The sequence below is a fragment of the Poeciliopsis prolifica genome, unplaced genomic scaffold (assembly GCF_027474105.1).
Source record: "Poeciliopsis prolifica strain line A6 unplaced genomic scaffold, Auburn_PproV2 SCAFFOLD003, whole genome shotgun sequence".
Lineage (NCBI taxonomy): Eukaryota > Metazoa > Chordata > Actinopteri > Cyprinodontiformes > Poeciliidae > Poeciliopsis > Poeciliopsis prolifica.
In genome coordinates this window covers 2,444,427-2,461,270 of record NW_026562378.1, presented here as the reverse complement: position 1 = coordinate 2,461,270, position 16,844 = coordinate 2,444,427, and the positions used below count along the sequence as shown (strand labels likewise).

The 16,844-nt window shown below is 47.1% G+C and overlaps 1 protein-coding gene and 34 non-coding genes across 36 annotated transcripts in view; 7 read left to right on the top strand and 28 right to left on the bottom strand.

Annotated features, from left to right (window-relative positions):
• The window catches only part of iqsec1b (IQ motif and Sec7 domain ArfGEF 1b), an 87,374-nt gene that overhangs the window by 45,175 nt on the left and 25,355 nt on the right, over positions 1-16,844 (top strand). The gene's annotated exons all lie outside the window — the stretch shown is intronic.
• On the bottom strand, positions 55-127 carry trnam-cau (transfer RNA methionine (anticodon CAU)). The gene has a single exon. It is a non-coding gene; the product is annotated as a tRNA-Met (tRNA).
• On the bottom strand, positions 617-689 carry trnas-acu (transfer RNA serine (anticodon ACU)). The gene has a single exon. It is a non-coding gene; the product is annotated as a tRNA-Ser (tRNA).
• Positions 1,094-1,166, bottom strand: trnam-cau (transfer RNA methionine (anticodon CAU)). Its single transcript has one exon. It is a non-coding gene; the product is annotated as a tRNA-Met (tRNA).
• On the bottom strand, positions 1,653-1,725 carry trnar-acg (transfer RNA arginine (anticodon ACG)). Its single transcript has one exon. It is a non-coding gene; the product is annotated as a tRNA-Arg (tRNA).
• On the bottom strand, positions 2,125-2,198 carry trnam-cau (transfer RNA methionine (anticodon CAU)). The gene has a single exon. It is a non-coding gene; the product is annotated as a tRNA-Met (tRNA).
• On the top strand, positions 2,395-2,466 carry trnam-cau (transfer RNA methionine (anticodon CAU)). The gene has a single exon. It is a non-coding gene; the product is annotated as a tRNA-Met (tRNA).
• Positions 2,822-2,894, bottom strand: trnam-cau (transfer RNA methionine (anticodon CAU)). The gene has a single exon. It is a non-coding gene; the product is annotated as a tRNA-Met (tRNA).
• Positions 3,091-3,162, top strand: trnam-cau (transfer RNA methionine (anticodon CAU)). Its single transcript has one exon. It is a non-coding gene; the product is annotated as a tRNA-Met (tRNA).
• On the bottom strand, positions 3,384-3,456 carry trnar-acg (transfer RNA arginine (anticodon ACG)). Its single transcript has one exon. It is a non-coding gene; the product is annotated as a tRNA-Arg (tRNA).
• On the bottom strand, positions 3,858-3,930 carry trnam-cau (transfer RNA methionine (anticodon CAU)). The gene has a single exon. It is a non-coding gene; the product is annotated as a tRNA-Met (tRNA).
• Positions 4,416-4,488, bottom strand: trnar-acg (transfer RNA arginine (anticodon ACG)). The gene has a single exon. It is a non-coding gene; the product is annotated as a tRNA-Arg (tRNA).
• trnam-cau (transfer RNA methionine (anticodon CAU)) lies at positions 4,891-4,963 on the bottom strand. The gene has a single exon. It is a non-coding gene; the product is annotated as a tRNA-Met (tRNA).
• On the bottom strand, positions 5,452-5,524 carry trnas-acu (transfer RNA serine (anticodon ACU)). Its single transcript has one exon. It is a non-coding gene; the product is annotated as a tRNA-Ser (tRNA).
• On the bottom strand, positions 5,925-5,997 carry trnam-cau (transfer RNA methionine (anticodon CAU)). The gene has a single exon. It is a non-coding gene; the product is annotated as a tRNA-Met (tRNA).
• trnar-acg (transfer RNA arginine (anticodon ACG)) lies at positions 6,483-6,555 on the bottom strand. The gene has a single exon. It is a non-coding gene; the product is annotated as a tRNA-Arg (tRNA).
• trnam-cau (transfer RNA methionine (anticodon CAU)) lies at positions 6,959-7,032 on the bottom strand. Its single transcript has one exon. It is a non-coding gene; the product is annotated as a tRNA-Met (tRNA).
• Positions 7,668-7,740, bottom strand: trnam-cau (transfer RNA methionine (anticodon CAU)). Its single transcript has one exon. It is a non-coding gene; the product is annotated as a tRNA-Met (tRNA).
• On the top strand, positions 7,935-8,006 carry trnam-cau (transfer RNA methionine (anticodon CAU)). The gene has a single exon. It is a non-coding gene; the product is annotated as a tRNA-Met (tRNA).
• On the bottom strand, positions 8,229-8,301 carry trnar-acg (transfer RNA arginine (anticodon ACG)). Its single transcript has one exon. It is a non-coding gene; the product is annotated as a tRNA-Arg (tRNA).
• Positions 8,704-8,776, bottom strand: trnam-cau (transfer RNA methionine (anticodon CAU)). Its single transcript has one exon. It is a non-coding gene; the product is annotated as a tRNA-Met (tRNA).
• On the top strand, positions 8,975-9,046 carry trnam-cau (transfer RNA methionine (anticodon CAU)). Its single transcript has one exon. It is a non-coding gene; the product is annotated as a tRNA-Met (tRNA).
• On the bottom strand, positions 9,268-9,340 carry trnar-acg (transfer RNA arginine (anticodon ACG)). The gene has a single exon. It is a non-coding gene; the product is annotated as a tRNA-Arg (tRNA).
• trnam-cau (transfer RNA methionine (anticodon CAU)) lies at positions 9,743-9,815 on the bottom strand. The gene has a single exon. It is a non-coding gene; the product is annotated as a tRNA-Met (tRNA).
• trnam-cau (transfer RNA methionine (anticodon CAU)) lies at positions 10,014-10,085 on the top strand. Its single transcript has one exon. It is a non-coding gene; the product is annotated as a tRNA-Met (tRNA).
• trnar-acg (transfer RNA arginine (anticodon ACG)) lies at positions 10,309-10,381 on the bottom strand. Its single transcript has one exon. It is a non-coding gene; the product is annotated as a tRNA-Arg (tRNA).
• trnam-cau (transfer RNA methionine (anticodon CAU)) lies at positions 10,786-10,858 on the bottom strand. Its single transcript has one exon. It is a non-coding gene; the product is annotated as a tRNA-Met (tRNA).
• trnar-acg (transfer RNA arginine (anticodon ACG)) lies at positions 11,346-11,418 on the bottom strand. The gene has a single exon. It is a non-coding gene; the product is annotated as a tRNA-Arg (tRNA).
• Positions 11,821-11,893, bottom strand: trnam-cau (transfer RNA methionine (anticodon CAU)). The gene has a single exon. It is a non-coding gene; the product is annotated as a tRNA-Met (tRNA).
• On the bottom strand, positions 12,382-12,454 carry trnar-acg (transfer RNA arginine (anticodon ACG)). The gene has a single exon. It is a non-coding gene; the product is annotated as a tRNA-Arg (tRNA).
• trnam-cau (transfer RNA methionine (anticodon CAU)) lies at positions 12,855-12,927 on the bottom strand. The gene has a single exon. It is a non-coding gene; the product is annotated as a tRNA-Met (tRNA).
• Positions 13,123-13,194, top strand: trnam-cau (transfer RNA methionine (anticodon CAU)). The gene has a single exon. It is a non-coding gene; the product is annotated as a tRNA-Met (tRNA).
• On the bottom strand, positions 13,417-13,489 carry trnar-acg (transfer RNA arginine (anticodon ACG)). Its single transcript has one exon. It is a non-coding gene; the product is annotated as a tRNA-Arg (tRNA).
• On the bottom strand, positions 13,894-13,966 carry trnam-cau (transfer RNA methionine (anticodon CAU)). Its single transcript has one exon. It is a non-coding gene; the product is annotated as a tRNA-Met (tRNA).
• trnar-acg (transfer RNA arginine (anticodon ACG)) lies at positions 14,457-14,529 on the bottom strand. Its single transcript has one exon. It is a non-coding gene; the product is annotated as a tRNA-Arg (tRNA).

Here is a 16,844-nt window from a genome sequence, read left to right as displayed (position 1 = left end):
TGTCGGACCACGACTGACTGGTCGCAGTGTAATATTTGTATTTATCAAAACTTGTGCCTCGTGTGAGGGTTGAACTCACAACCTTCAGATTATGAGACTGACGCGCTGCCTACTGCGCCAACGAGGCTCTACAAACTTTATACTGAAGAAACCCATGTGCTTTCTAGGGCAGCTGTGTAGAGGCATGTGAGCGCCTTTTACCACTGTACTGTGTTTGTTAGGTGTGGCTTACGTACAACGCATTCGAATGAAAAGCCATGATCGTATAGTGAGTTGTAGCCGCAGCAACCCTGGTTCGAATCCGGGTCACAGCAGTGATGACAAAGCAGAGTGGCGCATCATAAGCGTGCTGGGCCCATAACCAGAGGTCGATGGATCGAAAACCGTCCGCTGCTATCCTAACCTTTTCACAATACATTCAAAGTGTCTGATTTACTTGTCCATCTCATTCCTCGTCCTTTCTCTTTTGTCAGATGCAAAAGAGTTTTTTGCCAAAGTCTTTGTGCTGAGCAGCATCAAAACATTGTTCACAATGCTATCCACTCAGGAGAATGGAGATGACGCTGAGAAGGCTGCATGGGTACACAGCTGCTATGGATGACAGAAGAAAGTTGCTTGAGCTAGCCAGGAGTCGAACCTAGACTCTTCTGATCAGTAGTCAGATGCATTATCCATTGCGCCACTAGCCCATCCCGCCGCAAAGAGCTCCTTGTCATCGTGTCTGATCACGACTGACTGGTAGCAGCATAATAATTGTATTAATCAAAACATGTGCCTCGTGTGAGGGTTAAACTCACGACCTTCAGACTATGTTTTCCAAGTCTGCAGCTCAGCTTTTTTCTGTGCTTTATTAGAACATTGTTTAATGTGATCCTGTCAGCAGGATGGAGACTATGCCGAGGACTGCAAGGGCACGTGGTTGGTGTGGACGACAGAAGAAAAGTTGTGTGAGCTAGCAAAGAGTCGAAACTTATCCATCAGTGAGACACTTTATCAATCGCCACGAGCCCGTCTCCCTGCAACAAGCCCCTTGTCATCGTGTCGGACCACGACTGACTGGTCGCAGCATAATATTTGTATTAATCAAAACTTTTGCCTCGTGTGAGGGTTGAACTCACGACCTTCAGATTATGAGACTGACGCGCTGCCTACTGCGCCAACGAGGCTCTACAAACTCTATACTGAAGAAACCCATGTGCTTTCTAGGGCAGCTGTGTAGAGGCATGTGAGCGCCTTTTACCACTGTACTGTGTTTGTTAGGTGTGGCTTACGTACAACGCATTCGAATGAAAAGCCATGATCGTATAGTGAGTTGTAGCAGCAGCAACCCTGGTTCGAATCCGGGTCACAGCATGTGACGACAAAGCAGAGTGGCGCATCGGAAGCGTGCTGGGCCCATAACCCAGAGGTCGATGATCGAAACTGTCCGCTGCTATCCTTTTCACAATACATTCAAAAGTGTCTGATTTTACTTGTCCATCTCATTCCTCGTCCTTTCTCTTTTGTCAAGATCAAAAGAGTTTTTTCCAAAGTCTTTGTGCTGAGCAGCATCAAAACATTGTTCACAATGCGATCCACTCAGGAGAATGGAGATGACGCTGAGAGGGATGCATGGGTACACAGCTGCTTTGGATGACAGAAGAAAAGTTGCTTGAGCTAGCCAGGAGTCGAACCTAGACTCTTCTGATCCGTAGTCAGACGCGTTATCCATTGCGCCACTAGCCCATCCCTCCACAAAGAGGTCCTTGTCATCGTGTCTGATCACGACTGACTGGTAGCAGCATAATAATTGTATTAATCAAAACATGTGCCTCGTGTGAGGTTAAACTCACGACCTTCAGACTATGTTTTCCAAGTCTGCAGCTCAGCTTTTTCTGTCTTTATCAGAACATTGTTTAATGTGATCCTGTCAGCAGGATGGAGACGATACAGAGGACTGCCAGGGCACGTGGTTGGTGTGGACGACAGAAGAAAAGTTGTGTGAGCTAGCAAAGAGTCGAAACTTATCCATCAGTGAGACACTTTATCAATCGCCACGAGCCCGTCTCCCTGCAACAAGCCCCTTGTCATCGTGTCGACCACGACTGACTGGTCGCAGCGTAATATTTGTATAATCAAAACTTTTGCCTCGTGTGAGGGTTGAACTCACGACCTTCAGATTATGAGACTGACGCGCTGCCTACTGCGCCAAACGAGGCTCTACAAACTCTATACTGAAGAAACCCATGTGCTTCTAGGGCAGCTGTGTAGAGGCATGTGAGCGCCTTTACCACTGTACTGTGTTTGTTAGGTGTGGCTGACGTACAACGCATTCGAATGAAAAGCCATGATCGTATAGTGATTTGTGGCCGCAGCAACCCTGGTTCGAATCCGGGTCAAGGAATGTGACGACAAAGCAGAGTGGCGCAGCGGAAGCGTGCTGGGCCCATAACCCAGAGGTCGATGGATCGAAACCATCCTCTGCTATCCTAACCTTTTCACAATACATTCAAAGTGTCTGATTTACTGTCCTTCTCATTCCTCCTAGTTTCTCTTTTGTCAAGAAGCAAACCAGTTTTTTTCAAAGTCTTTGGTGCTGAGCAGCATCAAACATTGTTCACAATGCGATCCTCAGGAGAATGGAGATGAAGCCGAGGACTCTGCACGGGCACGTGGCTGGTGTGGACGACAGAAGAACTTCTGCTTGAGCAAGCAAGGAGTCGAACTGATCCATAAGTGAGATGCTTTATCAATCGCCACGAGCCCGTCTCCCTGCAACAAGCCCCTTGTCATCGTGTCGGACCACGACTGGTCGCATAATATTTGTATTAATCAAAACTTTTGCCTCGTGTGAGGGTTGAACTCACGACCTTCAGATTATGAGACTGACGCGCTGCCTACTGCGCCAACGAGGCTCTACAAACTCTATACTGAAGAAACCCATGTGCTTTCTAGGGCAGCTGTGTATAGGCATGTGAGCGCCTTAACCACTGTACTGTGTTTGTTAGGTGTGGCTGACGTACAACGCATTCGAATGAAAAGCCATGATCGTATAGTGATTTGTGGCCGCAGCAACCCTGGTTCGAATCGGGTCAAGGAGTGTGACGTCAAAGCAGAGTGGCGCAGCGGAAGCGTGCTGGGCCCATAACCCAGAGGTCGATGGATCGAAACCATCCTCTGCTATCCTAACCTTTTCACAATACATTCAAAGTGTCTGATTTACTTGTCCATCTCATTCCTCGTCCTTTCACTTTTGTCAAGATGCAAAAGAGTTTTTGCCAAAGTCTTTGTGCTGAGCAGCATCAAAACATTGTTCACAATGCGATCCACTCAGGAGAATGGAGATGACGCTGAGAAGGCTGCATGGGTACACAGCTGCTATGGATGACAGAAGAAAAGTTGCTTGAGCTAGCCAGGAGTCGAACCTAGACTCTTCTGATCCGTAGTCAGACGCGTTATCCATTGCGCCACTAGCCCATCCCGCCGCAAAGAGCTCCTTGTCATCGTGTCTGATCACGACTGACTGGTAGCAGCATAATAATTGTATTAATCAAAACATGTGCCTCGTGTGAGGGTTAAACTCACGACCTTCAGACTATGTTTTCCAAGTCTGCAGCTCAGCTTTTTTCTGTGCTTTATCAGAACATTGTTAATGTGATCCTGTCAGCAGGATGGAGACGATACAGAGGACTGCAAGGGCACGTGGTTGGTGTGGACGACAGAAGAAAAGTTGTGTGAGCTAGCAAAGAGTCGAAACTATCCATCAGTGAGACACTTATCAATCGCCACGAGCCCGTCTCCCTGCAACAAGCCCCTTGTCATCGTGTCGGACCACGACTGACTGGTCGCAGCGTAATATTTGTATTAATCAAAACCTTTGCCTCGTGTGAGGGTTGAACTCACGACCTTCAGATTATGAGACTGATGCGCTGCCTACTGCGCCAACGAGGCTCTACAAACTCTATACTGAAGAAACCATGTGCTTTCTAGGGCAGCTGTGTAGAGGCATGTGAGCGCCTTTAACCACTGTACTGTGTTTGTTAGGTGTGGCTGACGTACAACGCATTCGAATGAAAAGCCATGATCGTATAGTGATTTGTGGCCGCAGCAACCCTGGTTCGAATCCGGGTCAAGGAATGTGACGACAAAGCAGAGTGGCGCAGCGGAAGCGTGCTGGGCCATAACCCAGAGGTCGAGGATCGAAACCATCTGCTATCCTAACCTTTTCACAATACATTCAAAGTGTCTGATTTACTTGTCCATCTCATTCCTCGTCCTTTCTCTTTTGTCAAGATGCAAAAGAGTTTTTTGCCAAAGTCTTTGTGCTGAGCAGCATAAAACATTGTTCACAGTGCGATCCACTCAGGAGAATGGAGATGACGCTGAGAAGGCTGCATGGGTACACAGCTGCTTTGGATGACAGAAGAAAAGTTGCTTGAGCTAGCCAGGAGTCGAACCTAGACTCTTCTGATCCGTAGTCAGACGCGTTATCCATTGCGCCACTAGCCCATCCCGCCACGAAGAGGTCCTGTCATCGTGTCTGATCACGACTGACTGGTAGCAGCATAATAATTGTATTAATCAAACATGTGCCTCGTGTGAGGGTTAAACTCACGACCTTCAGACTATGTTTTCCAAGTCTGCAGCTCAGCTTTTTTCTGTGCTTTATCAGAACATTGTTTAATGTGATCCTGTCAGCAGGATGGAGACGATACAGAGGACTGCAAGGGCACGTGGTTGGTGTGGACGAAAGAAGAAAAGTTGTTTGAGCTAGCAAAGAGTCGAACCTTATCCATCAGTGAGACACTTTATCAATCGCCACGAGCCCGTCTCCCTGCAACAAGCCCCTTGTCATCGTGTCGGACCACGACTGACTGGTCGCAGTGTAATATTTGTATTTATCAAAACTTGTGCCTCGTGTGAGGGTTGAACTCACGACCTTCAGATTATGAGACTGACGCGCTGCCTACTGCGCCAACGAGGCTTCGCAAACTCTGTACTGAAGAAACCCATGTGCTTTCTAGGGCAGCTGTGTAGAGGCATGTGAGCGCCTTTTACCACTGTACTGTGTTTGTTAGTGTGGCTTACGTACAACGCATTCGAATGAAAAGCCATGATCGTATAGTGAGTTGTAGCCGCAGCAACCCTGGTTCGAATCCGGGTCACAGCATGTGACGACAAAGCAGAGTGGCGCATCATAAGCGTGCTGGGCCCATAACCCAGAGGTCGATGGATCGAAACGTCCGCTGCTATCCTAACCTTTTCACAATACATTCAAAGTGTCTGATTTACTTGTCCATCTCATTCCCGTCCTTTCTCTTTTGTCAGATGCAAAAGAGTTTTTTGCCAAAGTCTTTGTGCTGAGCAGCATCAAAACATTGTTCACAATGCTATCCACTCAGGAGAATGGAGATGACGCTGAGAAGGCTGCATGGGTACACAGCTGCTATGGATGACAGAAGAAAAGTTGCTTGAGCTAGCCAGGAGTCGAACCTAGACTCTTCTGATCAGTAGTCAGATGCATTATCCATTGCGCCACTAGCCCATCCCGCCGCAAGAGCTCCTTGTCATCGTGTCTGATCACGACTGACTGGTAGCAGCATAATAATTGTATTAATCAAAACATGTGCCTCGTGTGAGGGTTAAACTCACGACCTTCAGACTATGTTTTCCAAGTCTGCAGCTCAGCTTTTTTCTGTGCTTTATTAGAACATTGTTTAATGTGATCCTGTCAGCAGGATGGAGACTATGCAGAGGACTGCAAGGGCACGTGGTTGGTGTGACGACAGAAGAAAAGTTGTGAGCTAGCAAAGAGTCGAAACTTATCCATCAGTGAGACACTTTATCAATAGCCACGAGCCCGTCTCCCTGCAACAAGCCCCTTGTCATCGTGTCGGACCACGACTGACTGGTCGCAGCATAATATTTGTATTAATCAAAACTTTTGCCTCGTGTGAGGGTTGAACTCACGACCTTCAGATTATGAGACTGACGCGCTGCCTACTGCGCCAACGAGGCTCTACAAACTCTATACTGAAGAAACCCATGTGCTTTCTAGGGCAGCTGTGTAGAGGCATGTGAGCGCCTTTTACCACTGTACTGTGTTTGTTAGGTGTGGCTTACGTACAACGCATTCGAATGAAAAGCCATGATCGTATAGTGAGTTGTAGCAGCAGCAACCCTGGTTCGAATCCGGGTCACAGCATGTGACGACAAAGCAGAGTGGCGCATCGGAAGCGTGCTGTGCCCATAACCCAGAGGTCAATGGATCGAAACCGTCCGCTGCTATCCTTTTCACAATACATTCAAAGTGTCTGATTTACTTGTCCATCTCATTCCTCGTCCTTTCTCTTTTGTCAAGATGCAAAAGAGTTTTTCCAAAGTCTTTGTGCTGAGCAGCATCAAAACATTGTTCACAATGCGATCCACTCAGGAGAATGGAGATGACGCTGAGAGGGATGCATGGGTACACAGCTGCTTTGGATGACAGAAGAAAAGTTGCTTGAGCTAGCCAGGAGTCGAACCTAGACTCTTCTGATCCGTAGTCAGACGCGTTATCCATTGCGCCACTAGCCCATCCCTCCACAAAGAGGTCCTTGTCATCGTGTCTGATCACGACTGACTGGTAGCAGCATAATAATTGTATTAATCAAAACATGTGCCTCGTGTGAGGGTTAAACTCACGACCTTCAGACTATGTTTCCAAGTCTGCAGCTCAGCTTTTTTCTGTGCTTTATCAGAACATTGTTTAATGTGATCTGTCAGCAGGATGGAGACGATACAGAGGACTGCAAGGGCACGTGGTTGGTGTGGACGACAGAAGAAAAGTTGTGTGAGCTAGCAAAGAGTCGAAAACTTATCCATCAGTGAGACACTTTATCAATCGCCACGAGCCCGTCTCCCTGCAACAAGCCCCTTGTCATCGTGTCGGACCACGACTGACTGGTCGCAGCGTAATATTTGTATTAATCAAAACTTTTGCCTCTGTGTGAGGGTTGAACTCACGACCTTCAGATTATGAGACTGACGCGCTGCCTACTGCGCCAACGAGGCTCTACAAACTCTATACTGAAGAAACCCATGTGCTTTCTAGGGCAGCTGTGTAGAGGCATGTGAGCGCCTTTTACCACTGTACTGTGTTTGTTAGGTGTGGCTGAGTACAACGCATTCGAATGAAAAGCCATGATCGTATAGTGATTTGTGGCCGCAGCAACCCTGGTTCGAATCCGGGTCAAGGAATGTGACGACAAAGCAGAGTGGCGCAGCGGAAGCGTGCTGCGCCCATAACCCAGAGGTCGATGGATCGAAACCATCCTCTGCTATCCTAACCTTTTCACAATACATTCAAAGTGTCTGATTTACTTGTCCTTCTCATTCCTCCTAGTTTCTCTTTTGTCAAGAAGCAAACCAGTTTTTTTCCAAAGTCTTTGTGCTGAGCAGCATCAAACATTGTTCACAATGCGATCCACTCAGGAGAATGGAGATGAAGCCGAGGACTCTGCACGGGCACGTGGCTGGTGTGGACGACAGAAGAACTTCTGCTTGAGCAAGCAAGGAGTCGAACCTGATCCATAAGTGAGATGCTTTATCAATCGCCACGAGCCCGTCTCCCTGCAACAAGCCCCTTGTCATCGTGTCGGACCACGACTGACTGGTCGCAGCATAATATTTGTATTAATCAAAACTTTTGCCTCGTGTGAGGGTTGAACTCACGACCTTCAGATTATGAGACTGACGCGCTGCCTACTGCGCCAACGAGGCTCTACAAAATCTATACTGAAGAAACCCATGTGCTTTCCAGGTCAGCTGTGTAGAGGCATGTGAGCGCCTTTTACCACTGCACTGTTTTTTAGGTGTGGCTGACGTACAACGCATTCGAATGAAAAGCCATGATCGTATAGTGATTGTGGCGCAGCAACCCTGGTTCGAATCCGGGTCAAGGAAAGTGACGACAAAGCAGAGTGGCGCAGCGGAAGCGTGCTGGGCCCATAACCCAGAGGTCGATGGATCGAAACCATCCTCTGCTATCCTAACCTTTTCACAATACATTCAAAGTGTCTGATTTACTTGTCCATCTCATTCCTCGTCCTTTCTCTTTTGTCAAGATGCAAAAGAGTTTTTTTCCAAAGTCTTTGTGCTGAGCAGCATCAAAACATTGTTCACAATGCGATCCACTCAGGAGAATGGAGATGACGCTGAGAAGGCTGCATGGGTACACAGCTGCTTTGGATGACAGAAGAAAAGTTGCTTGAGCTAGCCAGGAGTCGAACCTAGACTCTTCTGATCCGTAGTCAGACGCGTTATCCATTGCGCCACTAGCCCATCCCCCACAAAGAGGTCCTTGTCATCGTGTCTGATCACGACTGACTGGTAGCAGCATAATAATTGTATTAATCAAAACATGTGCCTCGTGTGAGGGTTAAACTCACGACCTTCAGACTATGTTTTCCAAGTCTGCAGCTCAGCTTTTTTCTGTGCTTTATCAGAACATTGTTTAATGTGATCCTGTCAGCAGGATGGGACGATACAGAGGACTGCAAGGGCACGTGGTTGGTGTGGACGACAGAAGAAAAGTTGTGTGAGCTAGCAAAGAGTCGAAACTTATCCATCAGTGAGACACTTTATCAATCGCCACGAGCCCGTCTCCCTGCAACAAGCCCCTTGTCATCGTGTCGGACCACGACTGACTGGTCGCAGCGTAATATTTGTATTAATCAAAACCTTTGCCTCGTGTGAGGGTTGAACTCACGACCTTCAGATTATGAGACTGATGCGCTGCCTACTGCGCCAACGAGGCTCTACAAACTCTATACTGAAGAAACCCATGTGCTTTCTAGGGCAGCTGTGTAGAGGCATGTGAGCGCCTTTAACCACTGTACTGTGTTTGTTAGGTGTGGCTGACGTACAACGCATTCGAATGAAAAGCCATGATCGTATAGTGATTTGTGGCCGCAGCAACCCTGGTTCGAATCCGGGTCAAGGAATGTGACGTCAAAGCAGAGTGGCGCAGCGGAAGCGTGCTGGGCCCATAACCCAGAGGTCGATGGATCGAAACCATCCTCTGCTATCCTAACCTTTTCACAATACATTCAAAGTGTCTGATTTACTTGTCCATCTCATTCCTCGTCCTTCTCTTTTGTCAAGATGCAAAAGAGTTTTTTGCCAAAGTCTTTGTGCTGAGCAGCATCAAAACATTGTTCACAATGCGATCCACTCAGGAGAATGGAGATGACGCTGAGAGGGATGCATGGGTACACAGCTGCTTTGGATGACAGAAGAAAAGTTGCTTGAGCTAGCCAGGAGTCGAACCTAGACTCTTCTGATCCGTAGTCAGACGCGTTATCCATTGCGCCACTAGCCCATCCCTCCACAAAGAGGTCCTTGTCATCGTGTCTGATCACGACTGACTGGTAGCAGCATAATAATTGTATTAATCAAAACATGTGCCTCGTGTGAGGGTTAAACTCACGACCTTCAGACTATGTTTTCCAAGTCTGCAGCTCAGCTTTTTTCTGTGCTTTATTAGAACATTGTTTAATGTGATCCTGTCAGCAGGATGGAGACTATGCCGAGGACTGCAAGGGCACGTGGTTGGTGTGGACGACAGAAGAAAAGTTGTGTGAGCTAGCAAAGAGTCGAAACTTATCCATCAGTGAGACACTTTATCAATCGCCACGAGCCCGTCTCCCTGCAACAAGCCCCTTGTCATCGTGTCGGACCACGTGACTGGTCGCAGCGTAATATTTGTATTAATCAAAACTTTTGCCTCGTGTGAGGGTTGAACTCACGACCTTCAGATTATGAGACTGACGCGCTGCCTACTGCGCCAACGAGGCTCTACAAACTCTATACTGAAGAAACCCATGTGCTTTCTAGGGCAGCTGTGTAGAGGCATGTGAGCGCCTTTTACCACTGTACTGTGTTTGTTAGGTGTGGCTGACGTACAACGCATTCGAATGAAAAGCCATGATCGTATAGTGATTTGTGGCCGCAGCAACCCTGGTTCGAATCCTGGTCACGGAATGTGACGACAAAGCAGAGTGGCGCAGCGGAAGCGTGCTGGGCCCATAACCCAGAGGTCGATGGATCGAAACCATCCTCTGCTATCCTAACCTTTTCACAATACATTCAAAGTGTCTGATTTACTTGTCCATCTCATTCCTCGTCCTTTCTCTTTTGTCAAGATGCAAAAGAGTTTTTTGCCAAAGTCTTTGTGCTGAGCACATAAAAACATTGTTCACAGTGCGATCCACTCAGGAGAATGGAGATGACGCTGAGAAGGCTGCATGGGTACACAGCTGCTATGGATGACAGAAAGAAAAGTTTGCTTGAGCTAGCCAGGAGTTGAACCTAGACTCTTCTGATCCGTAGTCAGACGCGTTATCCATTGCGCCACTAGCCCATCCCGCCACAAAGAGCGCCTTGTCATCGTGTCTGATCACGACTGACTGGTAGCAGCATAATAATTGTATTAATCAAAACATGTGCCTCGTGTGAGGGTTAAACTCACGACCTTCAGACTATGTTTTCCAAGTCTGCAGCTCAGCTTTTTTCTGTGCTTTATCAGAACATTGTTTAATGTGATCCTGTCAGCAGGATGGAGACGATACAGAGGACTGCAAGGGTACGTGGTTGGTGTGGACGACAGAAGAAAAGTTGTGTGAGCTAGCAAAGAGTCGAAACTTATCCATAAGTGAGACACTTTATCAATCGCCACGAGCCCGTCTCCCTGCAACAAGCCCCTTGTCATCGTGTCGGACCACGACTGACTGGTCGCAGCATAATATTTGTATTAATCAAAACGTTTGCCTCGTGTGAGGGTTGAACTCACGACCTTCAGATTATGAGACTGACGCGCTGCCTACTGCGCCAACGAGGCTCTACAAACTCTATACTGAAGAAACCCATGTGCTTTCTAGGGCAGCTGTGTAGAGGCATGTGAGCGCCTTTTACCACTGTACTGTGTTTGTTAGGTGTGGCTGACGTACAACGCATTCGAATGAAAAGCCATGATCGTATAGTGATTGGCCGCAGCAACCCTGGTTCGAATCCGGGTCACAGCATGTGATGACAAAGCAGAGTGGCGCAGCGGAAGCATGCTGGGCCCATAACCCAGAGGTCGATGGATCGAAACCATCCTCTGCTATCCTAACCTTTTCACAATACATTCAAAGTGTCTGATTTACTTGTCCATCTCATTCCTCGTCCTTTCTTTTGTCAAGATGCAAAAGAGTTTTTTGCCAAAGTCTTTGTGCTGAGCAGCATCAAAACATTGTTCACAATGCGATCCACTCAGGAGAATGGAGATGACGCTGAGAAGGCTGCATGGGTACACAGCTGCTTTGGATGACAGAAGAAAAGTTGCTTGAGCTAGCCAGGAGTCGAACCTAGACTCTTCTGATCCGTAGTCAGACGCGTTATCCATTGCGCCACTAGCCCATCCCGCCGCAAAGAGCTCCTTGTCATCGTGTCTGATCACGACTGACTGGTAGCATAATAATTGTATTAATCAAACATGTGCCTCGTGTGTGAGGTTAAACTCACGACCTTCAGACTATGTTTTCCAAGTCTGCAGCTCAGCTTTTTTCTGTGCTTTATCAGAACATTGTTTAATGTGATCCTGTCAGCAGGATGGAGACGATACAGAGGACTGCAAGGGCACGTGGTTGGTGTGGGACGACAGAAGAAAAGTTGTGTGAGCTAGCAAAGAGTCGAAACTTATCCATCAGTGAGACACTTTATCAATCGCCACGAGCCCGTCTCCCTGCAACAAGCCCCTTGTCATCGTGTCGGACCACGACTGACTGGTCGCAGCGTAATATTTGTATTAATCAAAACCTTTGCCTCGTGTGAGGGTTGAACTCACGACCTTCAGATTATGAGACTGATGCGCTGCCTACTGCGCCAACGAGGCTCTACAAACTCTATACTGAAGAAACCCATGTGCTTTCTAGGGCAGCTGTGTAGAGGCATGTGAGCGCCTTTAACCACTGTACTGTGTTTGTTAGGTGTGGCTGACGTACAACGCATTCGAATGAAAAGCCATGATCGTATAGTGATTTGTGGCCGCAGCAACCCTGGTTCGAATCCGGGTCAAGGAATGTGACGACAAAGCAGAGTGGCGCAGCGGAAGCGTGCTGGGCCCATAACCCAGAGGTCGATGGATCGAAACCATCCTCTCCTAACCTTTTCACAATACATTCAAAGTGTCTGATTTACTTGTCCATCTCATTCCTCGTCCTTTCTCTTTTGTCAAGATGCAAAAGAGTTTTTTTGCCAAAGTCTTTGTGCTGAGCAGCATCAAAACATTGTTCACAATGCGATCCACTCAGGAGAATGGAGATGACGCTGAGAGGGATGCATGGGTACACAGCTGCTTTGGATGACAGAAGAAAAGTTGCTTGAGCTAGCCAGGAGTCGAACCTAGACTCTTCTGATCCGTAGTCAGACGCGTTATCCATTGCGCCACTAGCCCATCCCTCCACAAAGAGGTCCTTGTCTCGTGTCTGATCACGACTGACTGGTAGCAGCATAATAATTGTATTAATCAAACATGTGCCTCGTGTGAGGGTTAAACTCACGACCTTCAGACTATGTTTTCCAAGTCTGCAGCTCAGCTTTTTTCTGTGCTTTATCAGAACATTGTTTAATGTGATCCTGTCAGCAGGATGGAGACGATACAGAGGACTGCAAGGGCACGTGGTTGGTGTGGACGACAGAAGAAAGTTGTGTGAGCTAGCAAAGAGTCGAAACTTATCCATCAGTGAGACACTTTATCAATCGCCACGAGCCCGTCTCCCTGCAACAAGCCCCTTGTCATCGTGTCGGACCACGAGTGACTGGTCGCAGCGTAATTTTGTATTAATCAAAACTTTTGCCTCGTGTGAGGGTTGAACTCACGACCTTCAGATTATGAGACTGACGCGCTGCCTACTGCGCCAACGAGGCTCTACAAACTCTATACTGAAGAAACCCATGTGCTTTCTAGGGCAGCTGTGTAGAGGCATGTGAGCGCCTTTTACCACTGTACTGTGTTTGTTAGGTGTGGCTGACGTACAACGCATTCGAATGAAAAGCCATGATATAGTGATTTGTGGCCGCAGCAACCCTGGTTCGAATCCGGGTCAAGGAATGTGACGACAAAGCAGAGTGGCGCAGCGGAAGCGTGCTGGGCCCATAACCCAGAGGTCGATGGATCGAAACCATCCTCTGCTATCCTAACCTTTTCACAATACATTCAAAGTGTCTGATTTACTTGTCCATCTCATTCCTCATCCTTTCTCTTTTGTCAAGATGCAAAAGAGTTTTTTGCCAAAGTCTTTGTGCTGAGCAGCATAAAAACATTGTTCACAGTGCGATCCACTCAGGAGAATGGAGATGACGCTGAGAAGGCTGCATGGGTACACAGCTGCTTTGGATGACAGAAGAAAAGTTGCTTGAGCTAGCCAGGAGTCGAACCTAGACTCTTCTGATCCGTAGTCAGACGCGTTATCCATTGCGCCACTAGCCCATCCCGCCGCAAAGAGCGCCTTGTCATCGTGTCTGATCACGACTGACTGGTAGCAGCATAATAATTGTATTAATCAAAACATGTGCCTCGTGTGAGGGTTAAACTCACGACCTTCAGACTATGTTTTCCAAGTCTGCAGCTCAGCTTTTTTCTGTGCTTTATTAGAACATTGTTTAATGTGATCCTGTCAGCAGGATGGAGACGATACAGAGGACTGCAAGGGTACGTGGTTGGTGTGGACGACAGAAGAAAAGTTGTGTGAGCTAGCAAAGAGTCGAAACTTATCCATAAGTGAGACACTTTATCAATCGCCACGAGCCCGTCTCCCTGCAACAAGCCCCTTGTCATCGTGTCGGACCACGACTGACTGGTCGCAGCATAATATTTGTATTAATCAAAACGTTTGCCTCGTGTGAGGGTTGAACTCACGACCTTCAGATTATGAGACTGACGCGCTGCCTACTGCGCCAACGAGGCTCTACAAACTCTATACTGAAGAAACCCATGTGCTTTCTAGGGCAGCTGTGTAGGGCATGTGAGCGCCTTTTACCACTGTACTGTGTTTGTTAGGTGTGGCTGACGTACAACGCATTCGAATGAAAAGCCATGACGGTATAGTGAGTTGTGGCCGCAGCAACCCTGGTTCGAATCCGGGTCACAGCATGTGACGACAAAGCAGAGTGGCGCAGCGGAAGTGTGCTGGGCCCATAACCCAGAGGTCGATGGATCGAAACCATCCTCTGCTATCCTAACCTTTTCACAATACATTCAAAGTGTCTGATTTACTTGTCCTTCTCATTCCTCGTCCTTTCTCTTTTGTCAAGATGCAAAAGAGTTTTTTTCCAAAGTCTTTGTGCTGAGCAGCATAAAAACATTGTTCACAATGCGATCCACTCAGGAGAATGGAGATGACGCTGAGAAGGCTGCATGGGTACACAGCTGCTATGGATGACAGAAGAAAGTTGCTTGAGCTAGCCAGGAGTCGAACCTAGACTCTTCTGATTCGTAGTCAGACGCGTTATCCATTGCGCCACTAGCCCATCCCGCCGCAAAGAGCTCCTTGTCATCGTGTCTGATCACGACTGACTGGTAGCAGCATAATAATTGTATTAATCAGAACATGAGCCTCTTGAGAGGGTTAAACTCACAATCTTCAAATTATGAGACTGACACGGTGCCTACTGCGCCAACACACGGTTTCATCCTACAAGCTGTACACACTGTCTCCTCCCAGCCTCCTGACAGCGGCGTTGAGCCAACGTTTGTTTGCACAGGACAGCAAACACTCATTAAACCCGCCTTTGCATCTGTACACAAACATCTGCTGCTTGTTGCCGTGGTGATGCTCTTAACACTCCTTGATGCTACACGACAGGCATCATTCAGAGTAATATGTCTTTCGCACGCTGTGGCTTGGTTTGCTGTTCAGCCAGTTTAGCTCCAGTACAGATGTTCCTCTGAAGAACAGCTGGATGTCTTTGACTGATGATATCAGCATGTCTGCTGCCTCTGTCGTCATTCTGGCTTTTTAGTCTTTGAATTCAAAGCCTCGGTTTGTTCAGTGAATCTATGCAGCCACGTCTGAGAACCGTCTGCTAAGAGCAGTAGGGCCTATTAATTTTTTCCATCTGGACACCTTGTTGTTGTGACAGGTTGTCAGGATGCCTCCTCTCTCTCTCTGGCTTAAATGCTGATGGTACTGATTTGGTGTCAGAAGTGGTGCCAGCTCAACACCATGCCTTTGGGCTACGGGCGGCTTTAATGAGCTCCCCTGAGTGGCTGACTGAGACGCACACCTCACCATTCACCATCTACACATCTATGACTATGCCCAACTTTAACTGGAGGGAGAAGAAAGGGGGGGTGAAAAAAAATCACAGGAGGAATTGATTTAGATGAAAGTGACCAAGAATAAAAAGGCATATTGTGCTCCGTCGGCTGAGAACAAGCCCTGTGAATACCTCTATCACAGGCGGAGCATGTGGAGCATATGGCATATGTGCTGTTTCCAGAAGATGGACGAGTGCATGAAGCCTGCCGCTCTTCCTGTGCTGTTTTAATCGGGCAGCTGGGGTTGATTGGGCCTGCTCACTGGAACAAGGATGCCATCTAGTGGCCAGTTACCAACAGAGCAGGAACAGCTGAGTCTGTTATGTTGTCCATATCATTTCTGGTGAGTGATTACCAGAGTTGGGTAGTACATTTACCTGAAAATTTTACTTTCAGGAGTATTTTTACTACTCTGTACCTTTTACTTTTACTTGAGTCATTTTATTATTAAGTATCGCTCCTCCTACTTGAGTAAAATTTCTGGATTTTCTATCCAGTGAATGAAGAACAGGTTTAACCAAAAAATCACCAGACAGACACACACCGCTGCAGTTTTTGTTGCAGTCTCATAAGTTTTTTTGTTTTTTTTTATTGAAAGAAACTGATTTGGAATGCTTTTGCCTGATTTTGTTACTTATATAAAATATCTAACATTTTGTCATTAAAATACCAAAATTTCCACTTAACTTTATATTTTGATCCATCTAATTATGTAACTTTTAAATATTAAATTATTGATAATGTGATCATTTACTCAGTACTTGAGTAGAGTTTTTACAAAATACTTTTTCAAATCTTGAGTAATTCCTTGGAGGACTACTTTTTACTTTTACTTGAGTAAAAATATATTGATGTAGTGCTTATTTTATTTGATTGCAGTTTTTGGGTACCCTGCCCACCTCTGAATGTCTTATAGTGACTTTTAGTGATGCTTAGGACAGCCAGTGGCTCCCATCCTTGCTGAGGAGCTGGCCGCAGTGCCGGAGCACACAGTGAGGGGAGATGCAGCGGCTCTTTCAGTGTAAAATATCCAAAGTTTGCCCTTAACAACACAGCGTAAATCAGAGCGCCACTAAAGTACGTCAAGATGAGTTGCACTCGTTTGTTGTTTCACAATAAAAAAAAACAGCATTTTTATGGTTCTTCACTTCCAGCTCACCGGTGAGGTCTGTCTGTGTCATAAGCAGCGTCATCATCTCCCCCTCTGTTGTGTGGCGCAGCGGCTGATCCTGTGCGGTGATGTCACGAGCTGTCCCGCTTTCAGGGGCTTACGGAGAAAAGGTTACAAGCTGCTTCATCCTCATTAGCAGCGTCGCGTTGTCGTGCCTGGTGTTGTCTTACCCTGCGTCCGCTAGTCCCTGCCTCTCTGTTGTCACTTCTCCAGACTGAGCAGCAGCAGCGGCGTCAGAACAATTGGTGACATGGTGAAGCCTGGAATGAAACCTTTTTCTGATTAAATGACATGGCAGTCACCAGGAGCTGATAAAACCACATTAATTTTATTATAATAAAAGTAATGTTTTTT